The following is a 12,038-nucleotide window of genomic DNA, read 5'->3' as shown; positions in this document are numbered from 1 at the left end:
TTTGAGTGGATGCTCGGGACCAGAATTAGATTCCGATGCACCAGTGCAGGTTTACTGCAATCCTTGGCCCTTCACATTAACCATGAAACTCAGAAATTGCATCGCGATTGAATACAAAATGCACAATGCCGACATAAGTACAAGAAGAGTGAATCTTCTAAGAGTGTGTGCTTTGAGCGACTCCTGGGAGACCGGTATTAGATTCCGATGCACCAGTGCAGGTATACCGCATCCCTTGGACCGTCACATTGTCTATGAATCAGAGGAATTGCGTCGGGATTGTATACAAAAGGCTAAATGCTGTCTTAAGTACTAGGAGAGTGAATCTTCTAAGAGTTTGTGCTTTGAGCGGCTCCTATGAGACCAGAATTAGATACCGATGCACCAGTCCACGTTTACTGCATCCTATGGTCCATCGCATTGACCATGAAACATAGAAATTGTATCGGGATTGAATACAAAAGGCACAATGCCGACTTAAGTACATGTAGAGTGAATCTTCTAAGAATTTGTGCTTTGAGCGGCTCCTGGGAGGCCTGTGTTAGTTTGCGATTCATCTGTGCAGGTTTACTGTATCCTTTGGACCGTCACATTGACCATGACACACAGTAATTGCATCGGGATTGAATACTGAAAGCACAATACCGACTTAAGTACAAGAAGAGTGAATCTTCTATGAATTTTTTCTTTGAGCGGCTCCTGGAAGACCAGTATTAGATTCCGATGCACCAGTGCAGGTTTACTGTACCCCCTCAGACCTTCCCAATGACCATGAAACACAGAAATTGCATTGGGATTGAATACAAATTTCACAATGTCGACTTAAGTACAAGAAGAGTTAATCATCTAAGAAAGTGTGTTTGAGCGGCTCCTGGGAGACCATAATTAGATACCGATGCACCAGTCCACGTTTACTGCATCCCATGGACCTTCACATTGACCATGAAACACAGAAACTGCATCGGGATGGAATACAAAAGGCACAATGCCGACTTAAGTACAAGAAGATTGAATCATCTAAGAGTGTGTGCTTTGAGAGGTTCCTGGGAGACCAGTATTAGATTGCGATGCATCAGTGCAGGTTTACTGTATCCCTTGGACCTTCACATTGACCGTGAAACGCAGAAATTGCATCGGGATTGAATACAAAGGCACAATGCCGACTTAAGTACAAGCAGAGTGAATCTTCTAAGAGTTTGTGATTTGAGTGGCTCCTGGGACACTAGATTTAGATTCCGATGCACCAGTGCTGGTTTACTGAAATCCTTGGACGTTCACATTGATCATGAAACACAGAAACTGCATCGGGACTGAATACATAAGGCACAATGCCGACTTAAGTACAAGAAGAGTGAATCTTCTAAGAGTGTGTGCTTTGAGCGGCTCCTGGGAGACCAGTATTAGATTCCGGTGCACCAGTGTAGGTATACTGTATCCCTTGGGCCTTCACATTGACCATGAATCATGGGAGTTGCATCGGGATTGAATGTATAAGGCTAATTGCCGTTTTTAAGTACAAGAAGATTGGATCTTGTAAGAGTGTGTTATTTGAGCGGCTCCTGGTAGACCAGTATTAGATTCCGATGCACCAGTGCAGGATTACAACATCCCATGGACCTTCGCATTGACCATGAAACACAGAAATTGCATCGGGATTGAATACAAAACTCACAATGCCGACTTAAGTACAAGAAGAGTGAACCATCCAAGAAAGTGTGCTTTGAGCGGCTCCTGGGATACCAGAATTAGATTCCGATGCATCGGTGCTGGTTTACTGCATCCAATGGACCTTCACATTGACCATGAAACACAGAAATTGCATCGGGATTGAATACAAACGGAACAATGCCGACTTAAGTACAAGAAGAGTGAATCCTCTAAGCGTTCGTGATTTGAACGGTCTCTGGGAGACCAGTATTAGATTCCGATGTATCAGTGCAGGTTTACTGTATCCCTTAGACCTTCACATTGACCATGAAACAGAGGAATTGCATAGGGATTGAATACAAAAGCACAATGCCGACTTAAATACAAGAAGAGTGAATCTTCTAAGAGTGTGTGCTTTGAACGGCTCCTGGGAGACCGGTATCAGATTCCGATGCACCAGTGCTGGTTTACTGCTTCCCATGGTCCTTCACATTGACCATGAAAGACAGAAATTGTATCGGGATTGAATACAGAAGGTACAATGCCGACATAAGTACAAGAAGAGTGAAACGTCTAAGAGTTTGTGTTTGAGCATCTCCTGGGAGGCCAGTATTAGATTGCGATGCATCAGTGCAGGTTTACTGTATCCCTTGGGCCTTCACATTGGCCATGAAACGCAGAAATTGCATCGGGATTGAATACGAAAAGCACAATGCCGACTTAAGTACAAGAAGAGTGAATCTTCTGAGAGTGTGTCATTTGAGCGGCTCCAGGGAGACCAATATTCCGATGCACCAGTGCAGGTTTACTGCATCCAATGGACCTTCACATTGGCCATGAAACACAGAAATCGCATCGGGATTGTATACAATAGGTACAATGCCGACTTAAGTACAAGAAGAGTGAATGTTCTAAGAGTTTGTGTTTGAGCATCTCCTGGGACACCAGTATTACATTCCGATGCACCAATGTAGGTATACTGTATCCCTTGGACCTTCACATTGCCCATGAATCATAGGAATTGCATCGGGATTGAATGAATAAGGCTCATTGCCGTTTTAAGTACAAGAAGAGTGGATCTTGTAAGAGTGTGTGATTTGAGCGGCTCCTGGGAGACCAGTAATAGAATCCGATGCACCAGTGCACGTTTACAGCATCGCATGGACCTTCACATTGACCATGAAACACAGAAATTGTATCGGGATTGAATACTAAAGGCACAATGACGGCTTAAGTACAAGTAGAGTGAATCTTCCAAGCCTTTGGGTTTTGGGCGGCTCCTGGGATTCCAGTATTAGATTCCGATGCACCAGTGCTGGCTTACTGTATTCCTTGGACCGTCACATTGACCATGAATCACAGGAATCGCATCGGGATTGAATACAAAAGGCAAAATGCCGTCTTAAGTACAAGAAGAGTGAATCTACCAAGAGTTTGTGATTTCAGCGGCTCCTGGGAGACCAGTACTAGATTCCGATGCAGCAGTGCAGGTTTACCGTATCCCTTGGGCATTCTAATTGACCATAAAATACAGAAATTGCATCGGGATTGAATACAAAAGGCTGAATGTCGGCTTAAATACAAGAAGAAGAATCTTGTAAGAGTTTGTGCTTAGAGTGGATGCTCGGGACCAGAATTAGATTCCGATGCACCAGTGCAGGTTTACTGCAATCCTTGGCCCTTCACATTAACCATGAAACACAGAAATTGCATCGCGATTGAATACAAAATGCACAATGCCGACATAAGTACAAGAAGAGTGAATCTTCTAAGAGTGTGTGCTTTGAGCGACTCCTGGGAGACCGGTATTAGATTCCGATGCACCAGTGTAGGTATACTGTATCCCTTGGGCCTTCACATTGACCATGAATCATAGGAGTTGCATCGGGATTGAATGTATAAGGCTAATTGCCGTTTTTAAGTACAAGAAGATTGGATCTTGTAAGAGTGTGTTATTTGAGCGGCTCCTGGGAGACCAGAATTAGATACCGATGCACCAGTCCTCGTTTACTGCATCCCATGGACCTTCACATTTGCCGAGAAACTCAGATATCGCATCGGGAATGAATACAATATTCACAATGCCGACTTAAGTACTAGAAGATTGAATCTTCTAAGAGTTTGTGCTTTGAGCGGATCCTGGGAGACCAGTATTAGATTCCGATGCACCAGTGTAGGTATACTGTATCCCTTGGACCTTCGCATTGACCATAAAAACCCAGAAATTGCATCGGGATTGAATACAAATCACAATAACGACTTAAGTACAAGAAGAGTGAATCTTGTTAGAGTGTGTGCTTTGAGCGGCTCCTGGGAGACCAGTATTAGATTCCGATGCACCAGTGCTGGTTTACTGAAACACTTGGACCTTCACATTGACCATGAAACACAGTAATTGTATCGGGATTGAATACTAAAGGCACAATGCCGACTTAAGTACAAGTAGAGTGAATCTTCCGAGAGTTTGTGATTTCAACGGCTGCTGGGAGACAAGTATTAGATTCCGATGCATCGGTGCTGGTTTACCGTATCCCTTGGGCCTTCACATTGACCATGGAATACAGAAATTGAATCGGGATTGAATATAAAACGCACAATGCCGGCTTAAGTACAAGAAGAGGAATCTTGTAAGAGTTTGTGCTTTGAGCGGATGCTGGGATACCAGAATTAGAATCCGATGCATCAGTGCTGGTTTACTGCATCCAATGGACCTTCACATTGACCATGAAACACAGGAATTGTATCGGGATTGAATACTAAAGGCACAATGTTGACTTAAGGACAAGTAGAGTGAATCTTCCAAGAATTTGTGATTTCAGCGGCTCCTGGGAGACCAGTATCAGATTCTGATGCACCAGTGTAATTCTACTGTATCCCTTGGACCTTCACATTGACCATGAAACACAGTAATTGCATCGGTATTGAATACAAAAGGGACAATGCCAACTTAAGTTCAAGAAGAGTCAATCTTCTAAGAGTCTTTGCTTTGAGCGGCTCCTGCCTGACCAGTTCTAGAATCCGATGCACCAGTGCAGGTTTACTGTATCCCTTAGACCTTCACATTGATCATGAAACACAGAAATTGCATCGGAATTGAATACAAACGGCACAATGCCAACGTAAGTACAAAAAGAGTGAATCTTCTAAGAGTTCGTGCTTTGAGCGTGACCTGGGAGACCAGTATTACATTTCGATGCATCTGTGCTGGTTTACCGTATCCCTTGGGCCTTCACATTGACCATGGAATACAGAAATTGAATCGGGATTGAATATAAAACGCACAATGCCGGCTTAAGTACAAGAAGAGGAATCTTGTAAGAGTTTGTTCTTTGAGCGGATGCTGGGATACCAGAATTAGATTCCGATGCATCAGTGCTGGTTTACTGCATCCAATGGACCTTCACATTGACCATGAAACACAGAAAATGCATCGGGATTGAATTCAAAATGGACAATGCCGACTTAAGTGCAAGAAGAGTGAATCTTCTAAGAGTTTGTGTTTGGAGCGGCTTCTGGGAGACCAGTATTAGATTCCGATGCACCAGTGCAATTTTACCGTGTCCCTTGGACCTTCACATTGATGATGAAACACAGAAATTGCATCGGCATTGAATACAAAAGGGACAATGCCGACTTAAGTACAAGAAGTGTGTATCTTCTTAGAGTTTGTGGTTCGAGCGGCTCCTGGGAGACTAGTATTACATTCCGATGCCCCAATGCAGGATTACTGTTTCCCTTGGACCTTCACAATGACCATGAAACACAGATATCGCATTTGGATTGAATACATAAGGACCATGACGTTTTAAGTACAAGGGGAGAGAATCTTATAAGAGTTTGTGGTTTGAGCGGCTGCCGGGAGACCAGTAGTAGATTCCGATGCACCATTGCAGGTTAACTGTATCCCTTGGACCATCACATTGACCATGAAACACAGAAAATGCATCGGGACTGAATTCAAAATGGATAATGCGGACTTAAGTGCAAGAAGAGTGAATCTTCTAAGAGTTTGCGTTTTGAGCGGGTTCTGGGAGACCACCATTAGATTCCGATGCACCACAGCAAGTTTACCGTGTCCCTTGGACCTTCACATTGATGATGAAACACAGAAATTGCATCGTGATTTAATATTAAAGTCCCAATACCGACTTAAGTACAAGAAGAGTGAAACTTCTTAGAATTTGTTTTTAGAGCGGCTCCTGGGAGACCAGTATTACATTCCGATGCGCCAGTGCAGGTTTACTATATCCCTTGGACCTCCACATTGACCATGAAACACAGAAATTGCATCGGGATTCAATAAAAAAGAGACAATGCCGACTTAAGTGCAAGAGGAGAGAATCTTATAAGAGTTTGTGGTTTGAGCGGCTGCCGGGAGACCAGTACTATATTCCGATGCACCAGTGCAAGTTTACCGTGTCACGTGGACCTTCACATTGACCATGAAACACAGAAATTGCATCGTGATTCAATATTAAAGTCACAATACCGACTTAAGTACAAAAAGAGTGTATCTTCTTAGAGTTTGTGGTTTGAGCGGCTCCTGGGAGACTAGTATTAGATTCCCATGCCCCAGTGCAGGATTTCTGTTTCCCTTGGACCTTCACAATGACCATGAAACACAGATACTGCATTTGGATTGAATACAAAAGGACCATGACGTTTTAAGCACAAGAGGAGAGAATCTTATAAGAGTTTGTGGTTTGAGCGGCTGCCGGGGGATCAGTAGTAGATTCCGATGCACCAGTGCAGGTTTACTGTATCCCTTGGAGCTTCACATTGACATGAAACACAGAAATTGCATCGGGATTGAATCCAAAAAGCATAATGCCGACTTAAGTACAAAAAGAGTGATTCTTCTAAGCGTTTATGATCTGAGCGGCTCCTGGGAGACCAGTACTAGATTCCGATGCACCAGTGCAGGTTTACTTTATCCCTTGGACATTCACATTGACCATGGAACACAGAAATCGCATCGTGATTGAATACAAAAGGCACAGTGCCGACTTAAGTATAAGAAGAGTGAATCTACCAAGCGTTTGTGCTTTGAGCGGATCCTGGGAGACCAGTATTAGATTCCGATGCACCAGTATAGGTTTACTGCATCTCTTGGACCTTCACATTGACCATGACACAAAAAAATCGTGTCGGGATTGAATTCAAAATGCACGATGCTGACTTAAGTACAAGAAGAGTGAACCTTCTAAGAGTTTGTGCTTTGTGCGGCTCCTGGGAGACCAGTATTAGATTCCAATACACCAGCGCAGTTTTACTGTAATCGTTGGTCCTTCACATTGACCATGAAACACAGAATTTGCATCGTGTTTGAATACAAAATGCACAACGCCGACTTAAGTACAAGAAGAGGGAATCTTCTAAGAATTTGTGTTTTGAGCAGCACCTGAGAGACCAGTATTAGATTCCGATGCGCCAGTGCAGGTTTACTGTATCTCTTGGACCTTCACATTCACCATGATACACAGAAATTGCATCGTGATTGACTACAGAAGAGCAATGCCGGCTTCAGTACAAGAAGAGTGAATCTTGCAAGAGTTTGTGGTTTGAGCGCCTCCTGGGAGACCAGTATCAGATTCCGATGCCCCAGTGCAGGTTTACTGTATCCCTTGGACCTTCACATTGACCATGAAACACCGAAATTTCATCGGTATTTAAAACAAAAGGGACAATGCCGACTTAAGTACAAGAAGAGTGAATCTTCTAAGAGTTTGTGGTTTGTGTGGCTGCCGGGAGACCAGCATTAGATTCCGATGCACCAGTGCAATCTTATTGTATCCGTTGGACCTTCACATTGACCATGAAACACAGAAATTGCATCGGGATTCAATACAAAAGGCACAATGCTGACTTAAGTACAAGAAGAGTGAATCTCCTAAGAGTTTGAGCTTAGAGCTGCTCCTGGGAGACCAGTATTACATTCCGATGCACAGCTGCAGGTTTACTGTTTCCCTTGGACCATCACATTGACCATGAAACACAGAAATTGAATAGGGATTAGGTACAAATAGTACAATGACGATTTAAGTACAAGAAGAGTGTATCTTCTAAGAATTTGTACTATGAGCGTCTGCTGCGAGACCAGTATTAGACTCCGATGCACCAGTGCAGGTTTACTGTATCCCTTGGACCATCACATTGACCATGAAACACAGAAATTGCATCGGGATTGGTAACAAAATGGACAATGCCGACATAAGTGGAAGAAGAGTGAATCTTCTAAGAGTTTGTGTTTTGAGCGGCTACTGGGAGACCAGTATTAGATTCCGATGCACCAGTGCAAGATTACCGTGTCCCATGGACCTTTACATTGACCATGAAACACAGAAATTGCATCGTGATTGAATATTAAAGGCACAATGCCGACTTAAGTACAAGAAGAGTGAAACTTCTTAGAGTTTGTGCTTTGAGCGGCTTCTGGGAGCCCAGTATTAGATTCCGATGCACCAGCGCAATTTTACTGTATCCCTTGGACCTTCACATTGACCATGAAACACAGTAATTGCATCGGTATTGAATACAAAAGGGAAAATGCCAACTTAAGATCAAGAAGAGTCAAACTTCTAAGAGTCTTTGCTTTGAGCGGCTCCTGGCTGACCAATTTTAGAATCCGATGCACCAGTGCAGGTTTACTGTATCCCTTGGACCTTCACATTGATCATGAAACACAGAAATTGCATCGGGATTGAATACAAACGGCACAATGCCAACGTAAGTACAAAAAGAGTGAATCTTCTAAGAGTTCGTGCCTTGAGAGTGACCTGGGAGACCAGTATTACATTCCGATGCACAAGTGCAGGTTTACTGTATCCCTTGGACCTTCACATTGACCATGAAGCACAGAAATTGCATAAAGATTGAATACAAAATTGACAATGCCGACTTAAGTACAAGAAGAGTGAATCTTCTAAGAGTTTATGATTTGAGCGGCTGCCGGGAGACCAGTAATCGATTACGATGCACCAGTGCAGGTTAACTGTATCCCTTGGACCATCACATTGACCATGAAACACATAAAATGCATCGGGACTGAATACAAAATGGACAATGCCGACTTAAGTGCAAGAAGAGGGATTCTTCTAAGAGTTTGTGTTTTGAGCGGCTTCTGGGAGACCAGTATTAGATTCCGATGCACCACTGCAAGTTTACCGTGTCCCTTGGACCTTCACATTGACCATGAAACACAGAAATTGCATCGTGATTCTATATTAAAGTCACAATACCGACTTATGTACAAGAAGAGTGAAACTTCTTAGAGTTTGTTTTTAGAGCCGCTCCTGGGAGACTAGAATTAGATTCCGATGCGCCAGTGCAGGTTTACTGTATCCCTTGGACCTTCACATTGACCATGAGTCACAGAAATTGCATCGGCATTGAATACAAAAGGGACAATGCCGACTTAACTACAAGAGGAGAGAATCTTATAAGAGTTTGTGGTTTGAGCGGCTGCCGGGAGACCAGTAGTAGATTCCGATGCACCAGTGCAGGTTTACTGTATCCCTTGGACCTTCACATTGACCATGAAACACAGAAATTGCATCGGGATTGAATACAAAAGGGACAATGCCGACTTAAGTACAAGAGGAGAGAATCTTATAAGAGTTTGTGGTTTGAGCGGCTGCCGGGAGACCAGTATTAGATTCCGATGCACCAGTGCAAGTTTACCGTGTCACTTGGACCTTCACATTGACCATGAAACACAGAAATTGCATCGTGATTCAATATTAAAGTCACAATACCGACTTAAGTACAAGAAGAGTGTATCTTCTTAGAGTTTGTGGTTTGAGCGGCTCCTGGGAGACTAGTATTAGATTCCCATGCCCCAGTGCAGGATTTCTGTTTCCCTTGGACCTTCACAATGACCATGAAACACAGATATTGCATTTGGATTGAATACAAAAGGACCATGACGTTTAAAGTACAAGAGGAGAGAATCTTATAAGAGTTTGTGGTTTGAGCGGCTGCCGAGAGACCAGTAGTAGATTCCGATGCACCAGTGCAGGTTTACTGTATCCCTTGGACCTTCCCATTGACCATGAAGCACAGAAATTGCATCGGGATTGAATACAAAAAGCACAATGCCAATTTAAGTACAAGAAGAGTGAATCTTCTAAGCGTTTATGATCTGAGCGGCTCCTGGGAGACCAGTACTAGATTCCGATGCACCAGTGCAGGTTTACTTTATCCCTTGGACATTCACATTGACCATGGAACACAGAAATCGCATCGGGATTGAATACAAAATGCACGATGCTGACTTAAGTACAAGAAGAGTGAATCTTCTAAGAGTTTGTGCTTTGAGCGGCTCCTGGAAGACCAGTATTAGATTCCAATACACCAGCGCAGTTTTACTGTAATCGTTGGCCCTTCACATTGACCATGAAACACAGAAATTGCATCGTGTTTGAATACAAAATGCACAACGCCGACTTAAGTGCAAGAAGAGGGAATCTTCTATGAATTTATGCTTTGAGCGGCACCTGGGAGACCAGTATTAGATTCCGATGCGCCAGTGCAGGTTTACTGTATCTCTTGGACCTTCACATTCACCATGATACACAGAAATTGCATCGTGATTGACTACAAAAGAGCAATGCCGGCTTCAGTACAAGAAGAGTGAATCTTGTAAGAGTTTGTGGTTTGAGCGCCTCCTGGGAGACCAGTATAAGATTCCGATGCCCCAGTGCAGGTTTACTGTATCCCTTGGACCTTCACATTGACCATGAAACACCGAAATTGCATTGGGATTGAATACAAAAGGGACAATGCCGACTTAAGTACAAGAAGAGTGAATCTTCTAAGAGTTTGTGGTTTGTGTGGCTGCCGGGAGACCAGCATTAGATTCCGATGCACCAGTGCAATTTTATTGTATCCGTTGGACCTTCACATTGACCATGAAACACAGAAATTGCATCGGGATTCAATACAAAAGGCACAATGCCGACTTAAGTACAAGAAGAAAGAATCTTCTAGGAGTTTGAGCATAGCGTTGCTCCTGGGAGACCAGTATTATATTCCGATGCACAGCTGAAGGTTTACTGTTTCCCTTGGACATTCACATTGACCATGAAACACAGAAATTGAATAGGGATATGGTACAAATAGTACAATGCCGATTTAAGTACAAGAAGAGTGTATCTTCTAAGAATTTGTGTTATGAGCGTCTGCTGCGAGACCAGTATTAGACTCCGATGCACCAGTGCAGGTTTACTGTATCCCTTGGATTTTCACATTGGCAATGAAACACAGTAATTGCATCGGGATTGAATACAAAAGGGACAATGCCAACTTAAGTTCAAGAAGAGTGAATCTCCTAAGAGTTTATCATTTGAGCGGCTGCCGGGAGACAAGTATTCGATTCCGATGCGCCAGTGCAGGTTTACTGTATCCCTTGGACCTTCACATTGACCATGAGTCACAGAAATTGCATCGGCATTGAATACAAAAGGGACAATGCCGACTTAACTACAAGAGGAGAGAATCTTATAAGAGTTTGTGGTTTGAGCGGCTGCCGGGAGACCAGTAGTACATTCCGATGCACCAGTGCAGGTTTACTGTATCCCTTGGACCTTCACATTGACCATGAAACACAGAAATTGCATCGGGATTGAATACAAAAGGGACAATGCCGACTTAAGTACAAGAGGAGAGAATCTTATAAGAGTTTGTGGTTTGAGCGGCTGCCGGGAGACCAGTATTAGATTCCGATGCACCAGTGCAAGTTTACCGTGTCACTTGGACCTTCACATTGACCATGAAACACAGAAATTGCATCGTGATTCAATATTAAAGTCACAATACCGACTTAAGTACAAGAAGAGTGTATCTTCTTAGAGTTTGTGGTTTGAGCGGTTCCTGGGAGACTAGTATTAGATTCCCATGCCGCAGTGCAGGATTTCTGTTTCCCTTGGACCTTCACAATGACCATGAAACACAGATATTGCATTTGGATTGAATACAAAAGGAGCATGACGTTTAAAGTACAAGAGGAGAGAATCTTATAAGAGTTTGTGGTTTGAGCGGCTGCCGAGAGACCAGTAGTAGATTCCGATGCACCAGTGCAGGTTTACTGTATCCCTTGGACCTTCCCATTGACCATGAAGCACAGAAATTGCATCGGGATTGAATACAAAAAGCACAATGCCAACTTAAGTACAAGAAGAGTGAATCTTCTAAGCGTTTATGATCTGAGCGGCTCCTGGGAGACCAGTACTAGATTCCGATGCACCAGTGCAGGTTTACTTTATCCCATGGACATTCACATTGACCATGGAACACAGAAATCGCATCGGGATTGAATACAAAATGCACGATGCTGACTTAAGTACAAGAAGAGTGAATCTTCTAAGAAATTGTGATTTGAGCGGCTCCTGGAA

The sequence above is a fragment of the Schistocerca americana genome, chromosome 2, assembly GCF_021461395.2.
Source record: "Schistocerca americana isolate TAMUIC-IGC-003095 chromosome 2, iqSchAmer2.1, whole genome shotgun sequence".
NCBI lineage: Eukaryota > Metazoa > Arthropoda > Insecta > Orthoptera > Acrididae > Schistocerca > Schistocerca americana.
This window is presented reverse-complemented; position numbering follows the sequence as displayed.